This window comes from Scyliorhinus torazame, chromosome 7 (assembly GCF_047496885.1).
Source record: "Scyliorhinus torazame isolate Kashiwa2021f chromosome 7, sScyTor2.1, whole genome shotgun sequence".
NCBI lineage: Eukaryota > Metazoa > Chordata > Chondrichthyes > Carcharhiniformes > Scyliorhinidae > Scyliorhinus > Scyliorhinus torazame.
The window spans coordinates 271248214-271272177 of record NC_092713.1 but is presented as its reverse complement, the minus strand read 5'-3'; the positions used below and the strand labels follow the sequence as shown (position 1 = coordinate 271272177).

The 23964-nt window shown below is 45.7% G+C and overlaps 1 protein-coding gene across 9 annotated transcripts in view; it reads left to right on the top strand.

The window, feature by feature from the left end:
• LOC140427034 (rap guanine nucleotide exchange factor 6-like) overlaps nt 1-23964 on the top strand; it is a 541878-nt gene that overhangs the window by 315331 nt on the left and 202583 nt on the right. The gene's annotated exons all lie outside the window — the stretch shown is intronic.

Here is a 23964-nt window from a genome sequence, read left to right as displayed (position 1 = left end):
CACACAGCAGTCTCTTACTTCTCTCTGAGAGGTAAGTCTGGCGTTAAGTTCATCCAGCTTGTTTTCGATCGCTTGGACGTTTGCCAGGAGTATGCTGGGGAGAGGGGTCTTGAAACCGCGTTGCTTCAGTCTAACCTGCAGACCGCCGTGTTTCCCTCGCTTCCTCGGTCGGCGGCTGCCGCTGGATGATCCTGGGATCCGATGGCAGATGTCAGCTCTTGTGGAAGGTAAGCGGTTGCGTCTGGCAGGGTCCAGGGCATTGGCAGGGAACAGGGCGCTATTTACGTATCAGGGGTCGCGTCTGGCAGGGTCCCGGGCATTGGTTGAGGTAGAGGGGTTGCTAGGGGGGCGAGTTTGCGATCCGGATGGGTCCTGGCGTTCTGCGGGCGTGGGAATACCTTGCAGCGCGCTTGGGTCCTCGCGCGGGGTCTCCGTCGTTTCGGGGGTCCTGGGTCATGGGCAGGGGCTTCCTGAGGCAGGTTGGGCTGGGTCCCGTGGTCTGTTCCCTCCCTGGGGTCGGATCTTGAAGTAGGCCCGGTCGGGCCTCCACGTGGATTTTTCTTTCTTCCATCACCAGGTAGGTCGGGTTGTTGGGCGGGCTTCTCCGGGACGGGTCGCTAGGCGGATCTCTGGGGCTCGCGTTGGGCCGGGTCTTGCCGTCGGGGCTTGGGTCGGGAGCTCCGGGGACTGGGCAAGGCGATCCGGGGGCTGGCGTCGGTAGTTAGGCCGGGTTGGGAGCTCCGAGGTCCAGGTCGGCTCCAAATCGAGGTCGGGGCTTCACTTCCGGTTTGGGCCCAATCTTCTTCCAGGTCGCGGAGGTCGGGTCGGGTCAAATGGTCTCCAAGGCCCTTGGAGGATGTTCAAGCCTGCAAGAGAGGATAAAAGAGAGAGGTTAGTAATAATGTTAATTTTAGAATTAATTTTTAAAAGATTAGAACGAGTATAAGGAAAAAGTGGATCTGTTTGGGAGAGCTCGTAGAAAGTCGCCTCGTTCCGGTGCCACCTTGGTAAAGTCGGTAAAGTTGAATCTGTTTGTGCGTGTTCTCAGACTTTTGTATCTCCTGCCTGATGGAAGAAGTTGGAAGAGTGAGTAAGCCGGGTGGGATGGGTCTTTGATTATGTTGTCCGCTTTCCCCAGGCAGCGGGAGGTGTAGATAGAGTCAATGGATGAGACTTTGCTCCGATGAAGAGTCATCCGGACTCGAAATGTTAGCTGTTCTCTCTTCACCAATGCTGTCAGACTTGCTGAGATTTTCCAGCATTTTCTGTTTTTGTTTCCGATTCCAGCATCTGCAGTAATTTGCTTTTTGCACTTTAGCATAATGCTTTTGATTTACATAGAACTCAAAATACTTTTGGTTTAATTTTCTCTAGTGAATAGTGAACTGGTTTATTGCCCAGAATTTATTTCCCATCCCTAATTGCCCAATGGCTTGCTATGCATATTAAGAGGGCAGTTAAGAGTCAACCACATTGCTGTGGATTTGGAGCCTCATGTAGGCCAGACCAAATAAGGATACATAAATACATAGAAGATAGGAGCAGGAGGAGGCCTTTTGGCCCTTCGAGCCTGCTCCGTCATTCATCGCTGACCATCCAACTGAATAGCCTAATCCTGCTTCCTCCTGAGATCTCGCTCTCCCCAAGTGCTATATCCAGCCGCCTCTTGAATATATTCAAAGTCAACTACTTCCTGTGGTAATGAATTCCACAGGCTCACCACTCGGTGTGAAGAAATGTCTCCTTATCTCTGTCCGAAATGGTTTACCATGAATCCTCAGACTGTGACCCCTTGTTTTGGACACACCCATCATTGGTAACATCTTCCCTGCATCTACCCTATCTAGTCCTGTTAGCATTTTATAAGTCTCTATGAGATCCCCCCCCTCATTCTTCTGAACTCCAGTGAGAACAATCCCAACCTAGTCAATCTCTCCTCATATGACAATCCCACCATTCCTGGAATCAGTCTGGTAAACCTTGGCTGCACTCCCTCGAGAGCAAGAACATCCTTCCTCCGAGAAGGAGACCAAAACTGCACACTATACTCCAAGTGTGGCCTCACCAAGGCCCTGTACAATTGCAGCAGCCCATCCCTGCTGCTATACTCGAAATCTCTCGCAATGAAGGCCAACATACCATTAGCCTTCTTTACCGCCTGTTGCACCTGCATGCTTACCTTCAACAAATGGTGCACAAGGATACCCAGGTCCCGCTGCACACTCCCCTCTCCCAAATTACAACCATTCAGGTAGTAATCTGCCTTCCTGTTTTTGCTTCCAAAGTGAATAACCTCACACTTATCCAAATTATACTGCATCTGCCATTGATTTGCCCAGTCGCCCAACCTGTCCAGATCTTGCTGTAGGATCCCAGCATCCTTGTCACAATTCACCCTCCCACCTAATTAATCAATGGATGCACATGCTTCAGCTCTGTATGTGATCTTGGAAGTATCTTCAAGTGTTGGGAAGTGCTCAGTGAAGGCATCAGATTTGAAAAGTCTTGTCTTTTGCAACTCCAGCAGCAGACAATTGTTTAATCATTCTCTACTCGATTTGAAATGATAAAGTAATGTGACTAGTTTATTCGATGGTCTGCCTTTCTGATACCCATCCAACAGATCCCAAGACAAATAACTGTCTTGTATAAAGAAAATCTAGTGGGGACTCACTCAAGGGAGCAACATTTTGCCATTCAAATGTATGCTTTGTTGATCTGATGATCCTTTTGCATGTTCTTCAGGGAAGGAAATCTACCAGCCGTACCTGTTCCGGCCTACATGTGACTCCAGACTCACAGCAATGTGATTGACTCTTAAAATGCAATTAGGGATGGGAAATAAATACTGGCCCAGCCAGCAATATCCACGTTGGCATGAATAAAGAAAAGGTATCCTCAAAAAGCAAGTTTCTCTTCTGCATTTCGCTCATGAGTGGGATTCGCCTTGCGCCACTTTTGAAGAATAATGATTTGTACATCAGTGAAGTGCATTACTTAAAAAAATTCACAGCTATAATTATATCATTGTTTACACTCATTTAATTTGTGTTTCTACAAAGTAGAATTACTATTTGGAAGACGGTCATTGCATTTACTAGTTTTGAGACGTTTTGGGATATTTTGCCCTCTTCCCTTGCAGAATGTGATACAGCAGCATGATTTACAGGCTGACTAGCAAGTCTGACTGGTTGAAATCATCTTTACACCAGCTGATAGGGTGGTTAATTGTTTATGGCATGCGTATTTTGTGAGGTGTTGCAACATGTAGGATGTGGATCTGGGGTATGCAGCATATTAAAGTTTATTTTATTCAAACATCTTGCTGGTTCTCAACCCAGACTTGAACGCTGGAGCTTAGGATTCTTCTAGCAGAGACTATTTTAAGTGAGATTCAAATCCTGCACCTTCTGACTTGAAAACAGGAGAACTACCGATAAGACAAAAGTTTGCTACAGGAAGTGGGATATAATAAAATAATGTTTCATTGAGTCATTTTTGAGAGATGTTGAATGATCAGAATACTCCATAGCACCTTTCACATATTGTTTGCTGGATTTATCTTGTATAAAAGTTGAGTAATGTATGAGCAAACCCAATATAATAAAAGAAGAAACTTCATGTTGGAGTTACATTGGATAGTGTTACATGCAACAGCTAACAAATGGGCAAATAAACTATGACCGAGAGGAGCAAATGCTGGATAAACTCAGCGGGTCTCGCAGCATCTATGGAGAGAGAATCACAGGGTTCTGTAGAAGGGGCATATGGACTTGAAAGGCAAACTGTGGGTACGATCGAACAGCCTTGATGAGGCCGTTAAATATAGCGAGAGGCTTCTCGTGAGATTTATGACGATCGGAACATCTTGCGAGGCATCATGATCAGATTAACATATACAAGTCAGCCATTAGGCTCATTTAAATATGTTCCTGCCCAATTATCCCGATGCCTGGGAACAAACGGCCACCTTGTCATGGCGCCGTTTAGCACTGGTTCACACAAATGTGGACCAGACGTAATGGCACCTGGGTGGTGTCTCCCAGGCCATCAGAGATCCTCTGGTGGTCAGGCTCTGGGCAAAGTGGTACCTGGGCATCCCATGGCAGTGCCCTGGTGGTACTTCCAGGCTGGTGAGGGCACTGTCAGTATGCCAGGCTGGCAGTGCTAGGTACCGGGTGCCACGTTGGTTGCCCCTACCTGGGATTGGGCCTGGGGGTTCCCTGCCCCTCGGTGAGGTTGGGGGGGGCTTGAGGACCCCCAAAGTGGTAAATCTGGGTGGGGGGATTCCAGAGGCTGCGATGGTGATGCCGAGGGGGGTTGCGGGATTGTGGTGTTACAACATGTACGTTTAAAAATGTTCGTCAATACAGAAAATGAGGTAAGGGCGGCCTCAGTGGGGCATTTCCAACTGAGGCCAAATAAAACAAGAGTCCCGTTTGATCACGGGGTTGTTTGCGGCGCTGTAGGAGCGGAGAAAGTCCCCGCTATACGCACCTAAAATGACTTTTTTTTAGCATTAAATCGAGCCCTGTGTTTCCCTCCAACGATGCTGACACCTGAGCTTCTTCAGCATTTTCTGTTTTTATTTCAGATTTCCAGCATCCACAGTATTTTGCTTTTATGTGACGGAAAGGACCTTCTGATCCATCCATCCAGCCTGCCCCACAGAATTGTAGTACCTTGTGTATCACAATATATCATTTATGTATCACTTTTTATCCAATTCAAAAACATGATTTTCTAGGAGAGGTGGATAACTATAAAAACCCAATTTGGAGGAAAATAATATGGGGAAATTACTTTCTGGCACCCATAAGTGGTCAACATTAATCCAGGGGATCGCTATTGTCTTGAATTCCTTGCTGTCTCTACCTTTTGTAACAAAATTGAATTATTGAGGTACACATTCTGATTTATGCTGCCACTTTGCAGTCCAAAGCTGTTTGAGCAGTTTAACAAAACACAATTGTCACCTGCATTGCATGCAGTCACCAGTGCTGCTGTTATTCTCATCAGTTTTCTTTTCTTCCTATAATCTCCAAAGGTGCTGAATATTACTCGTGTATGGTTTTATGGACCACTACTCATATGTGAGCCTAGTCACTCAGTGCTGCCAATCTGTTTGCCCAGAAAAAGATCATAGTCAAATCCACATGTTAACTTTCGAGCATTGGGTTATTACATAGTGATTATGAACTGGATTCCTGGCTCATTCCCCATACTTACATCAGTTGGACCTGGCTGAGATCTGCTAACTCAGCACATACTGGGAACTGACCCTTGGATCATATGATGTACGTATGTGACTTGGTGCTGCACTGGATAGTTTTTATTGTTACATACTTGGCCACTTAGGAATTAGGAACATAAATAGGTAAGTCAGCCCTTCGAGCCTCCTCTGCTAATCAATCAGATCATGGCTGATCTCTTCCTGGTCTCAAATTCAACTCCCTGCCTGTTCCCCAGATCCGTTTATCTCATTTTTAAATCAGAAATATATCTATCTCCTTTAACATTTTAATGATTCCGATTCCACCGCACTGTGGGGCAATGAGTTCAACAAATTCACCACCCTCTGCAGGAAGTAGTTCCTCCTCATCTCAGTTTTAAATCTACTGCCTCTCAACCACTATCTGTGACCATTTGATTAATTATCTTTATTTTCATCTAATTGTCTGAGAGCAAAATCTTAACACATGCATGTTGGGCAGGATGAAGTGTAACAGGCCATGAATTAAGTCTTTATCATGCAAAAATTGCTGAGATAACCATCCAATATTTTTATAAGAGAAAGGAATCGATGGCTCGTTACCTTTCATTTGATAAAATCAGGTCTGGATTAATGTGGAGTGACACTGATGTTAAATCTCTGAAATCAGTTAAAGTCTCACCTTGTCTCTTCTGGCGGGTGGGTGAGCGGGAAGTAACAACGATCCTTTTGTTTACATTTATGCTGCATTTATAAGGATGGTTCAATACCAATTAAAGTTCTTTAGGAAATATGTAATATACTTTATATGTATACTACTTAAATTATACTGTATGCAGCAGGTCAAGCCGAGCACGCATCAACCTGTAATGTTTGATGAGAAATAGGACCATGATACCTTTACTCATTTCGCAAGGAGAAATCTCGTATTCATTTGCGTCCAGTGCTTCTGAAATTGATTTATCCCAAGACATTTTGATCAGTTGCTTCATGTTTTAGATTGTTATATGATTGCAGAGAAGCGATAATGTGACCTGCTGAATCCTTTGTGACTTGCGCTATGATGTATTTTTCTTACAGAAATGATAGCTGACAATATTTACATACTCCTTGCCAATTTAACAATTAACTTGCTTGCCACCTGCTTTAAGTCAGACCTCCGCAACTAGCATGAAGGGGTTAATATTCTAGCACTTTACTTGCGTTTGCGATATGCCGCTCTAACTGAATAGTAAATAAAATATACTTAGTTGATGCCATGCTCCATTCCAAAAAATGAAAAATTCAAATCGTATCAAATGCTGTAATCTGTAGCACATAAAGGTTGAAGCACCCAATCCAATAAGTAACTTGGTTTAGTGGAGAAAGCTGGGAGCCTTCAAATGAATTAATGTTGTAATCTAATAGGGGCTCAGGTGATATCAAACATTGCTAAGTGCAGTTTAAGTGGCTCATCATCAGTTTGAACCCGGAAATTTGATTACCGACTTGAACTCGTATCAGTTACTTTCGGTAAGGAAATCAAAAGCAATTCTTTTGAGCATAAAGCATATTGCATAAACTTTCTGATTAATTTAGTATGGGATATAATCTGGATTTCTACTATTTCTTTGAAAAATCATGGAAATGTGGCAAGCAAATTATAATTAGCAACAATCCCATGCTGATTTCCCCATTCAAGTTAAAATTCACCTTCCTCTATAAATTCGAAACAAACTCTGACCCAGGGCATAAAAACTCTATTTGCTTGCTCCCTTTTCATTTGTACATGTGCTCCCCATCCTGCACACCCTCTCACTCCTTGCTTCTACTCAGTCTGTTGAGCAATACACAATTAACACATAATGGTTAAGACTGTATTATCATTCATTGGTTAAGACTGTATTATCATTCAGTAAACTATCAGCAGTTATATCACATGCATTAATTTGGTATAAGGCATTTTTACATGTCAACTACATGCAGTCCTCTGGCTGGTCACATCTGCCAAGGTATTCGAGGAACATAGGGAAGCTCATCCCACCAATTCTATTTGGAAATCAAAAAGCTCAAGTATTTTTTAAATTCAAAATAAACCCTGGAATTTATTTTATAAGTACAGTGGCTTAAACATTTACTATCAACTGTTTAGCTTTGTGAAAAAGTGAACCCTAGTTTACATAAATGTGTGTGTGAGAGATACTGAGACCTTCATCTAAAGTGCAATTTTACTGCATATCAACCTACGTGAATCCAATTAATGGTAACCAGTCATGCACGCATGAATTAAATGAAATACCAGCCTTCAGGTGATTTAAGATCAGTAAAAGAAGACCGTATGGAATCCAGAACCTATGGTAGTGCAGTAGCTGATAATATAATTTAAATAAAGCCAGCATGTGAAATCTTCTAATGGTGTAAATATATAGATTGTTAACTTGCATTTGCCAGCTTGTATTTAGTGATCTGACTGGTTGGCACATGCCATGGTGTTGTGGTTGTACATATTTTCCTGTTTAGAATTATGTTACTGATTTTTATTTGATTTTAGTATTTGAGCCTTAACTTCTGCAAATTGTACAAAAATGCTGAGAGCAACTTAATTGTGCTATGCTGTATTTAGCATGATTTAACATTGCAGTTTGCTCTGGTTTTTATGCTGGATGCTGTGTACACAGAAAAAGCAATTATTTATACCTGATTAAATCCTAGTAAGTAAGGTGTACAAACCAAGGGCAAAATTCAAACAAGGCAAAAGAGAAAAAGATTGGGAGCAAGACCAACAATGTGAAAAAGACAAATTTAAAGGTTCTGCCTTAATGCACGGAGCATTTGCAATGAAGTGGATGAACTAATCGCGCAGATAGATATAAATGGGTATGATATAATTGGGATTACGGAGACATGGCTGCAGGGTGACCAGGGATGGGAACTGAATGTCCCAGGGTTTTCAGTATTTAGGAAGGACAGGCATTTAAGAAAAGGTGGTGGTGTGGCACTGCTGATTAAAGAGGAAATTAACACAATAGTGAGAATAGATATTAGCTCTGACAATGTGTAGTCTGTATGGGTAGAGTTGAGAAATACCAAGGGGCAAAAAACATGAGTGGGTGTCAGATATAGACCCCCAAACTGCAGTGGTGATGTTGGGAATGGCATTAAACACACAATCAGAGATGCATGTAATAAGGGAACATCGGTGATTATGGGTGATTTTAATCTTCACATAGATTGGGCAAATCAAATCAGCCACAATGCTGTAGAGGAGGAATTCCTGGAGTGTATTTGGGATGGTTTTCTTGACCAATACGTGGAAGAACCAACAAGAGAGCAGGCCATCTTAGACTGGGTACTGTGTAATGAGAAGGGAATCATTGCCAATCTGGCTGTGTGAGACCTCTTGGGGATCAGCAACCGTAACATGATAGAATTTTTTATCAAGATGTAGAGTGAAGTAGTTGATTCGGAGACTAGGGTGCTGAATCTTAATAAAGGAAACTATGAAGATATGAAGCGTGAGTTAGCCTTGATAGATTGGGGAGAGTTAATTAAAGGGATGACAGTGGATAGGCAATGGCAGACATTCGAGGACCGCATGGGGGAACTGCAGCAACTATTCATTCCTGTCTGGCACAAAAGCAAAATGGGTAAGAGGGCCAATCCATGGCTTACAAAGAAAATTAGAAATAGTATCCGATCCAAGGTAGAAGCATTCAGATTGGCCAAGAAAAATAATAGGTCTGAGGATTGGGAGCAGTTTAGAATTCAGCAAAGAAGGACAAAGGGATTGATTAAGAAGGGGAAAGAACAGTATGAAAGTAAGCTTGCAGGAAACATAGAGACTGACACTAAGAGTTTCTATAGATATGTGAAGAGAAAGAGATTGGTAAAGAGAAGTGTAGGCTCCCTACAGATAGAAACAGCGGAATGCATAATAAGGGACAAAGAAATGGCTGAGCAATTGAATGCATACTTTGGTTCTGTCTTCACAAAAGAGGACACAAATCAAATACCAGAAATGCTGGAGAATGAAAGGTTTAGTGAGAGGGAGAACTGAGGGAGATCAACATTAGAAGAGAAATGGTGTTGCGAAAGTTGATGGGATTGAAGACTGATAAATCCCCAGGGCCTGAGAATCTGCATCCCAGAGTGCTTAAGGAGGTGGCTCTGGAAATAGTGGATGCATTGGTGGTCATGTTCAGGGATTCTATAGACTCTGGAACAGTCCCTGCAGATTGGAGGGTAGCTCATGTCACTCCAATATTCAAAAAGGGAGGTAGAAAGCAAGGAATTCTAGACCAGTAAGCCTAACATCGGTAGTGGGGGAAATTCTTGAATCTCAAGGACTTTATAGCGGAACATTTAGAAAGCAGTGGCAGGATTAGTCAGAGTCAGCATGGATTTATGAAGGGGGAATCATGCTTGTCAAATCTGTTGGAATTCTTTGAAGATTTAACCAGTACAGTTGACAAGGGGGAGCCAGTCGATGTGGTATATTTGGAATTTTCAGAAGGCATTTGACAAAGTCCCGCGTAAGAGATGATTGTGCAAAATTAAAGCACATGGGGTTGGGGGAAGTGTATTGAGGTGGATAGAAAACTGGTTGGCAGAGAGGAAAGACAGAAAGGAATTAATGGGTCCTTGGCAAATTGGCAGGCAGTAACTAGTGGGGTGTCACCGAGATCGGTGTTGGGACCCCAGCTATTCACAATATATATTAATGATTTGGATGAGGGAACAAAATGTACCCCTCAAAGTTTGCAGACGATATCAAGTTGGGTAGGAGGGTGAATTGTGACGAGGGTGCTGGGATCCTACAGCAAGATCTGGACAGGTTGGGCAAGTGGGCAAATCAATAGCAGATGCAGTATAATTTGGGTAAGTGTGAGGTTATTGACTTTGGAAACAAAAACAGGAAGGCAGATTACTACCTGAATGGTTGTAAATTGGGAGAGGGGTGTGTGTAGTGGGACCTGGGTGTCCTTGTGCACCAGTCATAGATTATCATAGAATTTACAGTGCAGAAGGAGGCCATTCGGCCCATCGAGTCTGCACCGGCTCTTGGAAAGAGCACCCTACCCAAGGTCAACACCTCCACCCTAAGCCCATAACCCAGTAACCCCACCCAACACTAAGGACAATTTTGTAGACTTAAGGGCAATTTATCACGGCCAATCCACCTAACCTGAACATCTTTGGACTTTGAACAGTCGCTGAAGGTAAGCATGCAAGTGCAGCAGGGAGTAAAGAAGGCTAATGGTATGTTGGCCTTCATTGCGAGAGTTTTCAAGTACAGAAGCAGGGATAGTTTGCTGCAATTATACAAGGCCTTGGTGAGGCCACACCTAGAATATTATGTGCAGTTTTGGTCTCCCTTTCTGAGGAAGAATGTTCTTGCTCTCGAGGGAGTGCAGCGAAGGTTTACCAGACTGATTCCAGGGCTGGCAGGACTGTCATATGAGGAGAGATTGACTAGGTTAGGATTGTTCTCCCTGGAATTTGGAAGAATGAGGGGGATCTCAAAGAGACTTACAAAATCCTAACAGGACTAGACAGGGTAGATGCAGGGAAGATGTTCCCAATTATGGGTGAGTCTAGAACCAGGGGTTACAGTCTGAGGATTTAGGGTAAACCATTTTGGACAGAGCTGAGGAGACATTTCTTCACCCAAAGAGTGGTGAGCCTGTGAAATTCATTACCACAGGAAATAGTTGATGCTAGAACATTAAATATATTCAAGAGGCGGCTGGATATAGCACTTGGGGAGAATGGGATCAAAGGCTATGGGGAGAAAGCAGGATTAGGCTATTGAGTTGGATGATCAGCCATGATCGTGATGAATAGCGGAGCAGGCTCGAAGGGCCAAACGGTCTCCTGCTCCTATCTTCTATGTATCTATGTGAGTAACTTTAATGTGAATAGAGTCATGTGGTCAACATTTCCAGAGTATTTTCTAATACCTAAAGAGATAACAAGAAAGATAATCAACTGAATACTGGAACATTGCAAGTGATTTTTGTAAAAACATCTTCAATTAAAACAAAGTATATTTCCAGCCGCTTGGTAGTACAGAACTTGAATATTGTTGAGGAATCATTTTTTAAAAAACTATTTTTATTCTCGTTCTTTTTCATATTTTCTCCCAAATTTACACCCAACAATCAGTAACGAATGCAATGTCAACCCCCATATCAATAACAACGATCCCATCCCCCCACTAAACCCCGAAACATTAGCACGCATGTTAACATAAACAAATGACAAAAAGGAATCGGGAATCACCCATAGTCACCATTAACACAAAGTCCCCCCCCCCCCCCCCCCCCCCCCCCAAATGTTCGATGTAATCCAATTCTCGAAAGTGCATAATGAATAAAGCCCATGAATTGTAAAACCCCTCCATCCTTCACCTCAGTTCAAATTTGTCCTTCTCGAGTCAAGAATTCCAGCAGGTCTCCCCGCCATGCCAGGGCACAGGGTGTAGAGATTGATCGCCACCTGAACAGGATCCACCTTTGGGCGATCAATGAGGTGAAGGCTACAAAAGGAGAGAATCATTTTACTGAAGCGTTTCATCTTATGCGCATCAGAATAAATACAAGAATGCCAAATTTCAAATGATCACAGCCTTTTATGTTGAAGGAGAAAAGGGTGCAGATTGGTTGGCAAATCAACTCTGGCCGAGACTTTGTCATAGAGGAGAAAACAGGGAACGATAAGCTCCTGGGTAATTCAAAAAAGGGGCAAGGCTTGAACATGTTATTTTTGTTTGCAGAGAACGGACCCCTGCTTATGAATATATGTCACTTGCAGCAAGTGTAAAAAGGTCCGTTACGCGCTTGCCTGACTTAGTGCAGCTATTGGTGCACTGAGGATTACTCGGCAATTGCTGTCCATTTGTGGAATCACAACGAACAATGTTTTTTTGATTTTTTAAGCATGGGCAGGTATGGTCTACACTCTTCAGCCAAATCAGTCGACTTGCCAATCACCACCCTTTTCTCGTTTTATAAATTGTTGTGATTGCCTTAAATTTGGCATTCTTGCGTTTGTCCTGATAGCTGCAAAGTGAAAAGTTTTGGCAACGTGCCTCTCTTTTCAGCAATATACAAGAAAGTATGCTTGCTTCCAACCATTCTTCGACGGACATAGCCCTTTCAACTCCAGCAGATCATTAAAGATCACAGTATTGCTAATATTAACTCTGCAATGTAAGTGTAAAATGCCGCACTTGCTGGAAATTAAGCTTCTGTAGATGGCCAAATAGCTTCAGTGTATTTATTGATTATTTTATTTCTAAAACAACTGGAACACCTATTAATCATTGCAGTTAGATCCTGGAATTTCAGTCGGAATTTGAAAAGGCTTTCCATGCAACAAGTATAAAGTGGGTATACAATGTATAGTTATAGAATACAGTTATATACTTGTATACTGATCTGAGTTTGGGACCACAATTAATATACAAATCAGCAATGACAACTTCTACTTATCTAGACCCTTATAATGTAAAAAATACCCCAAGCTGCTATACTTTAGGGAAGAAAAGAATAGGTGCAGAAAGTAAAATATCGAGCCATAATGAGAGAGCTAGGAGAGAAAGAAATTTGGCCAAAGTTTTTAAAGTTACCCCCCAGTACAGCTCTCATCTCTGCTCCTATAGCTTCATGGGATACAGATTTGAAAGGAAATCTTTTATATGGCTGGGTATAGAGCAACAACTATAAATTTTATATCCAGATGGTCAAGTCAGGAGTGGCATTGTATGTCGCTGGAATGCCTCCTCTGTGTTTAACTGTTGGGAATTGAGTCATTATATGTCCATTGTCTGTTCTGGGTGGACACAGTCACATACCGCAGAGCTTTTAATTTTCCATTTATGCATCTTCCATGGTTTGTTGAGGATGGCTTATCCTGCAATGTAAAGATAATCCACCTGAGGAAGGAGCAGCGCTTCGAAAGCTAGTGACATCGAAACAAACCTGTTGGACTTTAACCTGGTGTTGTAAGACTTCTTACTGTTTTTACTGCATGCAGTCTTAAACACTCTGACCTGTCCCCTCCACTCCCACCTCCAACAATAAATGCAAAGAGCTCATGGATTTCTTTGTCACTAAGATCAAGACCATCTGATCAGCTGCCTCTTATGTGCCTCTCCCTCCCATTAGCGTACCTGGTAAAACTTCCTCTAATGCTCCTTCTGCCCTTAAACAGACTTGCATCTTTATGCAGTTTCTCCCCATCTCACTCTCTGAGTTCATCTTGTCCAGGAGACCCACTTTCTGCACCCTTGATCCTATTGCCCCTAAATTTCTGACCACCCAGCTTTCCTTTCTGTTCCCTATGTTAGCCAATTTTGTTATGGCTCTCCTTCGGGTGCTGTCTCTATTACGATCCTAATCTAAAACTGAACTCTAATACTGAAACTCAACACCTAACTCCTTCAGCCTCTGTCCCCTCCTATTAATTACATCATCTCACTGAAGCTAAAACCATGGGCTGGATTCTCCGATTCTGGGGCTATGTCCCACACCCGTTGTGGGAACGGTATGCCAGAACAAACGGCCACCGATTCCCCGTTTTGCTGGAGGCTAGCAGCATAGTGCACCCGGCTCTAGCTGCCAATAAGCACCGGAGAATTGCCGGGTCCGTGGCTGCGCATGCACATGGCGGCGGCCTGCAGCGGCCATGCCGTGCTTCATGATGGAGGCCGCTCGCGGACCGGGGCCACTAAATAGTGCCCCCCTTTGGCTGCCTCGCACGCCCCGGACCACCCCCCAGAGTGCCCCCAGCCCCGAATAAAGTCCCCCCTGCACGCCCCTGATTGTGGCGGCGCTGGACTGAGTCCGCACCCGCCACACCGATTTCCCGCGGATGAGACCCATGCCGTCAGGAACTCGGCCGGTCGGGGTGGAGCATCGGGGGGGTCGGGCCTCAGGCCATGTCCTGAGGCCGTCGATACGTGGCGCGGCGGTGCATCGCGAAAGTGGCGCCGCCCCCGATTTGTGTGGGAACTCAGATTCTCCAGCCGGTCGCGGAACGTGATTTCGGCGTCGGCGACCGGAGAATTCAGCCCCCTCTCCGCTGCATGAAAATACCGAAATACCTCTCGTCAAAGTCCCATATTATATTCTATGCAACTGAGACAAAGGTCAACTTTCCCTCTTCATCTTTCTTGACCTGTCTGCGGCATTTCAACATGGCTGACCACACCATCCTTCTCCAACCCCTCTTCACTGTCATCTAACTATGAGGAACTACTCTCGCCTTGTTTCATTCTTAGCTATCGCATCTGAGCCAGGGGATTACTTGCATTGGCGTATTTAAATCAAACTGCTTATCTGATATTGGATGAGCTGAAATTTCCTCCCTTTAAATATTGGGAAGACTAAAGCCACTCCAAATTTCGTTCCCTAGCAACTGATGCTTTTCTTTGCTACTGACCTCATTCCTCTCCCTGACAACAGATTGCGATTAAGTCAGGTTGTTGGCATTCTTGGCATCATATTTAACCCCGAGTTGAGCTTTTGATCTCACATTCATGCTACACTAAGACTGCCTAATCCAACTCTGTAACATCACCCAATATAACTGACAGAGGCTAATTAAGGGGCTACTGTCTTAACTAAGGATGGTGGTTCACCTTCCAGATCTGCTTGCCCAGTAAGAGTGCTGGCAGCTTTAGCAGAGCAACCAAAAATTGCAGTGGCTGCTGCTGAGCCTGCAGGTGCAAGAAGAGGCCGCTTCCAGGTTGGGGAAGGCCTCAAAGTTCAGATAAGGCTTTTAGTGTGAGCCAGTTGCAGCGACAGAGCCACCAGGATGGCCTTTGCCATGGAGTACTCCTTAAGGAGGCCCTTCACCCACCAACCAGGAACATGCTGGAAGGCTGCCATGGTTTATCTGGAAGTCTCTTACCTAGTGAAGTCCCGGCCGGTGGGGCTTGGGAATTGACCAATTAATCGGTTTATAGAAATAGAAAATAGGAGCAGGAGGAGGCCTCCCACCATTGCTGTTCCTGCCGTTGATATCCCAAGATGATGGAAAGATAGTGGCCTCCCTTTCTGATGCTTTCTGCCGCCATTTTATGATGCTTCCGACCCTTTATTGCCTCTAAATTTCAAAGAATGTTCAAGTTCTACCTCTTCAGCTTTCAGCTTGATTACCTTTCCTCAGAATGTTACCACTGTTTCTCTTTCCGCAGATTCTGTGTTTTTCCAGCATTTTCTGTTTTTATTTGCAGTATGTTGTGGTATGGAAAACATGCATTTGTCATTCGGAGGAAGTAAATTTAAGAATGGTACGGACAGTGGTTTGGCGGAAGTACTCTGCTGCCAGTCATATAGAATATATATGGTATTACGATGTCTTGAAGCAAATACACACCTTTAACATGGAAGTGGACTTGTATCACAAAATGTAAAAGGAAAAGAAGGAAAATCGAAAGTGATTGATTGATTGATATTTATTGTCACATGTACCGAAGTACAGTGAAACAAATTTTTCTGCGGCCAAGAGAACGTACACAGTACGTACATAGTAGACAAAAGAATAATCAACAGAGTACATTGACAAATGGTACATCAACAAATAGTGATTGGTTACAGTGCGGAACAAGGGCCAAACAAGCAATACATGAGCATGAGCATAATTCATTGGAAACCAACCAAGTCATTTTACATTGACTCCACACTGAACTTTCTACACCCACTCAGCTTCTGCAGACTATGATCATGAAATAAGGAACACATTGGACAGATAAATTGTGTACTGTATTCCAAGTGACAGGAAAACAGAACAAAACACTGCAGTAATAAAAATGCGCACAATTGAAATAGAGAGGATAAGTAAAATTAATTAATTTTCATCATATGCAAAAAAGTACTTGTAAAATTCAAGTCTTTTATTCAGCACTTTCCTATTTTTTGCAATTTCTCATCCACTTCTGGGCTTCAAGCAGGCTGCTTTCAAATTGCTGCGACATGATTTTGGAGCAGAGCTCCCACCTGTCCCTTGCCACCTTCTCAAAACCCAAGATTTGGCATGTTGGTTGGGAGTCGAGCCACAATCTTTCTTGGTTGAAATTACAAAGTGTGTTCATCTGTGAGTGTGAGGTTTTTGGGAGATTGATAAAAGAAGAGGAGAGCTATAAAAGGGAATGGCAGATAAGTGGAAAATACACTTTAATAGGGATAAGTATGAGTTAAAAAATGTTGTGAGCTTACACTCGATGGAAAGACCCCAGGATCAATTTACGTAATTTCATGCAAGTTCAAGTTCGGGTTGACCATAGCCATACAAAATTAGGATATATTTCGGGGGATTTAAAAACGAAAATTGAGGCATGGAGTGCAAGAGTGAAGAAGTAATGGAACATTTGTACATTTGTAAACACCATTGGTTAGACAGCAATTTGTGTGTTGTGCGCATCCCATAGAAAGAACTTGAAAGCTCTAGTGTATAATGAAGATTCACCAGGATGATAAAAATGAGAGGAGACTCCGTTATTCTGGGACAATTTCCACTAATGCAGAAAAGACCAAGAGGAGATTTGTTGGAAGTTCTGCAAATTGTAAAAGTTTGTGGTAGAGTTAATACCCAGCAAGTCAAAGATTGGGGGAAATCAATTTAACATTATCAACAAGAGTTAAGTTTTGTGCAGACAGTTTGTTGGACGATGGAATGTTTTGCCACGGGATGGTTGAGGCAGAGACTATTGCATCTTCTAAGGGAAAATTGGATAAACATTTTAAATGTGGACAATGATTAAAGATTATTGTTTTTTCTGAGATTCTTCCTCTATTATATTTAGTATGTTCGAAGCGGAGGGAAATACAAGACCATGGAGTGTGCAGTGGAGCTTTTACATCTAATGAGAGCAGATGGACTTTGTTTTAATATCTTATCCAAAAGATGGGGCTCCCAAAGGTGCAGCATTCCCTCAGTACCACACAAGTTTTCAAGTCTCCAAATTTTATACTCAAGTCTCCAGTGTTGAGTTTGATTTCAATTCAAGGGGCTAGTTTAGCACAGGGCTAAATCGCTGGCTTTGAAAGCAGACCAAGGCAGGCCAGCAGCATGGTTCAATTCCCGTACCAGCCTCCCTGAACAGGCGCCAGAATGTGGCGACTAGGGGCTTTTCACAGTAACTTCATTTGAAACCTACTTGTGACAATAAGTGATTTTCATTAATTTTCATTTTCAATTCCACGGCCTCCTGATTCTGCAAGTTGTGCTTTATGTAATTAATCTTGAAGTATAAAAACCCTTGAGCTGCACGTTGTCAGAATTCTTTCAGTGAGATATAGCCATAGAATTGTCTTTATCTATCTCAAGGAAAATTTTCTGTTGAGTTCAAATGCGGTTACCAGCCAGGATATTAAAATACATATACGAAAATCGTGCATCTGCTCTATTTTCACCTATTCATGCAATATGTATGAAACAGGCTTCTGATCTTGAGGCAGCCATAACCAAGTTAAGTGAAATAATTTATATTGCACCAAGTTCTGTGCAACCTAGCATCATGCCGATACTGAAACACGCCTACAACATACTGCAATTTTTAAATGGAGTGTTTTGCTGTACAAACTACTTGTAAATTATGGTGTTTGTTCATCTCTCAGTAAAGATTTAAAAGTCACACTTCATTTTCATTAACATTGTTTTGAAAAGGTAATAACTGAGTGTATTTATCCTAGATGGAGGAATAGTTGGAATGGGAAGCAGCACTTGCTTTTTAGAATTTTGATTTGCATGATTGATTGGTTAAAGACATCTGCTGAAGAACAGGCCAGCATTCACATTATGAAAAGCACTTGCTACAGTATTGATGCTATAGTTATCTTGAATCACTGTCCAGCCTAAACCGCAATGGTTTATTTCAGATTCAAATGGAGAATGCAGGTCAAGTTTTTCTTAATGGCTGTAAATTATGGAATTGAGTGACAACAATATTTGTTTTGTACACAAGTGCTTTGTTGCATACATTTTGGACACCAATTTTTTAATAAGTGTTGAAATTGCTGACCATAATTCTAAATGTTACATTTCACATTATCTTGACTACAGTTTAAAAAAAAAATTAAACTGAAATTAAGTTGGAGGATAATTTAGTATCAATATCAATCATGTTTTTCAATTAACCCTTGAGCATTTTAGCTTCAGCGCACATCATTTAAAAGTCACTTTCTCTGTGACATTTACCATCTGTTGGTGAGTTGATTAAAGAAATGAAGCACTCACTGAATCCTGTCAAGAATGAAGTTTAATTTGTCTGTTTAAAAATTTTTTTTTTTAAATTTGGCTTGTGCACAATGCCTGTGTTAAAATGCTTTTAGTGGAACTACACAAAGTAGTAGCAGTTTCAGTCTCTGGTCTTTGCTAAGTGAGATGAGCAACAAGGTAGACTATCAATTTGCCATCTCAATGTTGGGAATCGACCATTATAGAAACCACTCAATTTTTCACTTTTCTTGAATCCATGGAAATCCTTAATACCAGTTTTTTTTATAAGTGAGTAGCAAGTGGAAGTTTTATCTCAGTTGAGTGGGCATATGCATGGCAGATGCAGTACAATGTGGATAGAGTGAGGTTATCCATTTCGGTAACAAAAATAGAAAGGCAAATTATTATTTGAATATGTGTGTATTGGGAGAGGTGGATATTCACTGAGACCTTGGTGTCCTCGTGCATCAGTCACTGAAAGTAAGCATTGAGGTACAGCAGGCAGTAAAGAAGGTATGTTGGGACTTCTGGTTGCGGCTATGCCGAGGTAGGTCGCACGTTCGGCAGCTCCCGCCAGGAACTGACTTTTGGGCTCTTTAGAGGGGCCCCAACGGCAATTGTTCAACCGCTCCCAGTATGGGAAGGTGACAGCAAGGTTCCCCCAGCACTGTATGGATTGGACCAGGAGTGGAGCGGTTAAGAAAGTGATTCTGGTGCAGCGGAAAGTGCGAGGGAGGAGAAGCAAGATGGCGGCGGGTGGAGACCAAGCAGTGTAGTCGCAGGAGCACCTTAAACGCTGCTTTGCGGAGCTGAAGACAGAAATGCTGGCGCCAATGAAGGCGTCGATTGAGAAGCTTGTGGAGACCCAGAAGGCCCAAGGGGCGGCGATCCGGGAGGTGCGGCAAAAAGCCTCGGAGAACGAGGACAAGACCTTGGGCCTGGCGGTGAAGGTGGAGGCGCACGAGGCGCTGCACAAGAGGTGAGACAGGAAAAATTTGAGGACCTGGAGAATAGGTCGAGGAGGAAGAATCTTCGGATTCTGGGTCTCCCTGAAGGAGTGGAGGCGCCCGATGCCGGGGCATATATGAGCACGATGCTCAATTCACTGATGGGCACGGGAGTTTTCCCGAGGCCCATGGAGCTGGATGGGGCTCATCGGGTCCTGGCAAGGAGACCCAAAGCCAACGAGCCGCCAAGGTCTGTAGTGGTGAGGTTTCACCGCTTTATGGACAGAGAGTGCGTCCTGAGATGGGCCAAAAAAGAACGGAGCAGCAGGTGGGAGAACACGGCGATCCGATTCTACCAGGACTGGAGTGCGGAGGTGGCTAAGAAGAGGGCTGGTTTTAACCGGGCTAAGGCGGTTCTCCATCGGAAGGGGGTGAAGTTCAGGATGCTGCAGCCAGCGCGATTGTGGGTCACGTTCCAAGATCGGCACCACTATTTTGAGACGCCAGATGAGGCATGGAACTTTATCCAGTCTCAAAAGTTGGACTCAAACTGAGGGTTTGTCATGGGGGGGTGTTTACTGCATTTGGGGAATGTTCTTTATGTTTTGGTGTTGGGTGGGGATGGGTGAATGGATTTGATATGGGGGCTGTGGGAGAGTGTGGGCGTCGGTGTTGGAGGGGCAGGGCCCTGCGGAGGAAGAGGGGGGGGGGGAGGAGGCCCGGGGATAGGGAGTTGGGGTAAGGTCGCAAAAAAGGAGCTGAGCCAGAGGGGGCAGGGCAGGCTCAGACGGAAAGCGCGGGCTTTTTCCCATGTTAGGGAAGGATGGGGCGGGGCTGGGGGAAGGGCGGTGCTGGAGAGTAGCGCGCACTGATTGCCAAGGGGTAGGGGGATTCTCACACTGGGGGATCGATGGAATGGCAGGAGAGGCCAGGGTCAGCAGGAGTCAGCTGACTTACGGGAGTGTCATGGGGGGAGAAAAATGGCTTGATGAGGATCTAGCGGAGGGGGGAACTGGAATGCTGCTGCATTGGCATAGTCGGGGTGGTGGTCCGCCGCCTGGGGGACTTGAGTGTGTGGGAGGCGCGGGCACGTGGCTGGCCTAGAAAAGGAGATGGCTAGTCGGGGGGGGGGGGGGGGGGGGGGGGTTGCGAGCGACTAGCCCCCTGATCCGGCTGATAACTTGGAATGTGAGGGGCCTGAACGGGCCGGTCAAGAGGGCCCGGGTGTTGGCGCACCTAAAGGGACTGAAGGCAGACGTGGTTATGCTCCAGGAGACTCATCTGAAGGTGGCAGATCAGGTTAGGCTGAGAAAGGGATGGGTAGGGCAGGTCTTTCATTCAGGGCTGGATGCGAAGAACAGAGGGATTGCAATACTGGTGGGGAAGCGGGTGTCATTCGAGGCACTGAATATTGTAGCGGATAATGGAGGTCGATATGTGATGGTGAGTGGTAGGTTGCAGGTGGTGCGGGTGGTACTGGTAAACGTATATGCCCCGAATTGGGATGATGCTGGATTGATGAAAAGCATGCTGGGTCAGATTCCGGATCTGGAGGTAGGAAGCTTGATAATGGAGGGGGGGGACTTCAACACGGTGCTGGACCCAGCACTGGACCGTTCTAAGTCAGGACGGGTAAGAGGCCGGCTGCGGCCAAGGTGCTCAGGGGTTTTATGGACCAGATGGGGGAGTGGATCCATGGACGTTTGCCATGCCGCTGGCTAGGGAATTTTCCTTTTTTTCCCACGTCCATAGAGCCTACTCGCGGATAGATTTTTTCATCTTGAGTAGGGCGCTAATCCCGAAAGTGGAGGGAACGGAATATTCGGCCATAGCCATCTCGGACCACGCCCCGCATTGGGTGGGGCTAGAGTTGGGGGAGGAGGGGGACCAGCGCCTACTGTGGCGCCTCGATGTGGGACTGTTGGCGGGTGTGGGGGTGTATTGAAAGATACTTGGAGGCCAACAACAATGGGGGGGTGGGGGTAGTCTGGGAGGCGTTGAAGGCAGTGGTCAGGAGAGAGCTAATCTCCATTAGGGCCCACAGGGCGAAGAGAGAGAGCAGGGAGAGGTTGGTGGGGGAGATTTTAAGGGTGGACAGGAGTTATGCAGAGGCCCCCGAGGAGGGGCTACTTAGGGAGCAACGGAACCTCCAGACAGAATTCGACCTGATGACCACGGGGGAAAGCAGAGGCACAGTGGAGGAAAGCGCAAGGGGCGGCGTATGAGTATGGGGAGAAGGCGAGTCGGATGCTGGCCCATCAGCTTCGTAAGAGGGAGGCAGCAAGGGAGATTGGTGGAGTTAGGGATAGAGGGGGGAATACGGTGCGAAGTGCGGTGAGAATGAACAAGGTATTTAGGGACTTCTATGGGGATCTGTACAGGTCTGAGCCCCCAGCGGGGGAGGAGGGGATGCGACGACTCCTAGATCAGCTGAGGTTCCCGAAGGTGGAGGAGGAGCAGGTGGCTGGTTTGAGGGCGCCAATTTGGCTGGAGGAGCTGGTTAAAGGATTGGGGAGCATGCAGGTGGGGAAGGTCCCGGGGCCAGATGGGTTCCCGGTTGAATTTTACAGGAAATACGTGGACCTGCTGGGCCCGTTGCTAGTGAGGACTTTTAATAAGGTGAGGGAGGAGGGAACCTTGCCCCCGACAATGTCCAGGGCGCTGATTTCTTTGATTCGGAAGCGGGACAAGGATCCATTGCAATGTGGGTCGTATAGACCAATCTCGCTCCTCAATGTTGACGCTAAGTTGCCGTTGAAGGTGCTGGCTACGAGAATTGAGGACTGTGTCCCGGGGGTGATTCATGAGGACCAGACGGGTTTTGTGAAGGATAGGCAGCTAAATACTAATGTGCGGAGGCTCCTCAATGTGATTACGATGCCCTCGGTGGAGGGGGAAAGCGAGGTAGTGGCAGCTATGGACGCGGAGAAGGCCTTTGATCGGGTGGAGTGGGAGTATCTTTGGTAAGTGTTGCGGAGGTTTGGGTTCGGGGAGGGGTTCATCAGTTGGGTCAGGCTGCTATATAGAGCCCCTGTGGCGAGTGTGGCTACGAACCGGCGGAGGTCGGAGTACCTTCGGCTGTACCGGGGGACGAGACCGGGATGTCCCTTATCCCCCTTGTTGTTTGCACTGGCAATTGAGCCGCTGGCTGGCCATGGCACTGAGGGAGTCCAGGAAATGGAGGGGATTTGTTCAGGGGGGAGAGGAACACCGGGTGTCGTTGTATGCCGATGACCTGTTGTTGTATGTTGCGGATCCAGTGGAGGGGATGGCGGCGGTCATGCGGATCCTTGGGGAGTTTGGGGACTTTTTGGGGTATAAACTCAACGTAGGGAGGAGTGAGCTCTTTGTGGTGCATTCGGGGGACCAGGCAAGGGGGATAGACGAGTTACCGCTGAAGAGGGCGGAAAGGAGCTTTCGGCACCTGGAGATCCAAGTAGCTAGGAGTTGGGGGGCCCTGCACAAGCTCAATTTGACGCGGTTGGTGGAGCAGATGGAGTAGGATTTTAAAAGATGGGATATGCTGCCACTCTCACTAGCGGGTAGGCTCCAGTCGATCAAAATGACGGTCCTTCCGAGGTTTCTCTTTATGTTCCAGTGCCTTCCCATTTTGATCCCCAAGGCCTTTTTCAAACGGGTAAGCAGGAGCATCATGGGATTTGTGTGGGTGAATAAGACCCCGAGGGTGAAGAGGGTGTTTCTGGAGCGTAGCAGGGACGGGGGGGGGGGGGGGGGGGGGCTGGCGCTGCCGAATCTATGTGACTATTATTGGGCAGCCAATGTGGCAATGATCCGTAAGTGGGTAATGGAGAGAGAGGGGGCGGTGTGGAAGAGGCTAGAGATGGCGTCCTGTGTGGGCACGAGCCTGAGGGCGCTGGTGATGGCATCGCTGCCGCCCTCGCCGACAAGGTACACCACGAGTCCAGTGGCGGCGGCGACGCTGAAGATCTGGGGGCAGTGGAGGCGACACAGGGGCGAGGTGGGAGCCTCGGTTTGGTCCCCGATTCGGGAGAATCATCGGTTCGTCCCGGGAAGGATGGATGGGGGGTTTCGGTGCTGGCATCGGGCAGGGATTAGAAGAATGGGGGACCTGTTCATCGATGGGACGTTTGCGAGCCTAGGGGCGCTGGAGGAGAAGTTTGGGCTACCCCCAGGAAACGCTTTCAGGTGCATGCAAGTGACGGCGTTTGTGAGGCGGCAGGTGTGGGAATTCCCGCTGCTTCCGGCACGTAGGATTTAGGACAGGGTGATTTCGGGTGTATGGGTTGGAGAAGGCAAGGTTTCGGCGATTTACCAGGAGCTGCAGGAAGAGGAGGAGGCCTCGGTGGGGGAGTTAAAGGGCAAGTGGGAGGAGGAGCTTGGGGAGGAGATAGATGAGGGTCTGTGGGCTGATGCCCTGAGTAGGGTTAATTCTTCCTCCTCTTGCGCCAGGCTCAGCCTAATACAGTTCAAAGTTACTCACAGAGCGCATATGACAGGGGCGAGGTTGAGTAGGTTCTTTGGGGTGAAGGACAGATGTGGGAGGTGTTTGGGGAGCCCAGCAAATCACGTCCATATGTTCTGGTCGTGCCCAGCGCTGGATGGGTTTTGGAGGGGTTTTGC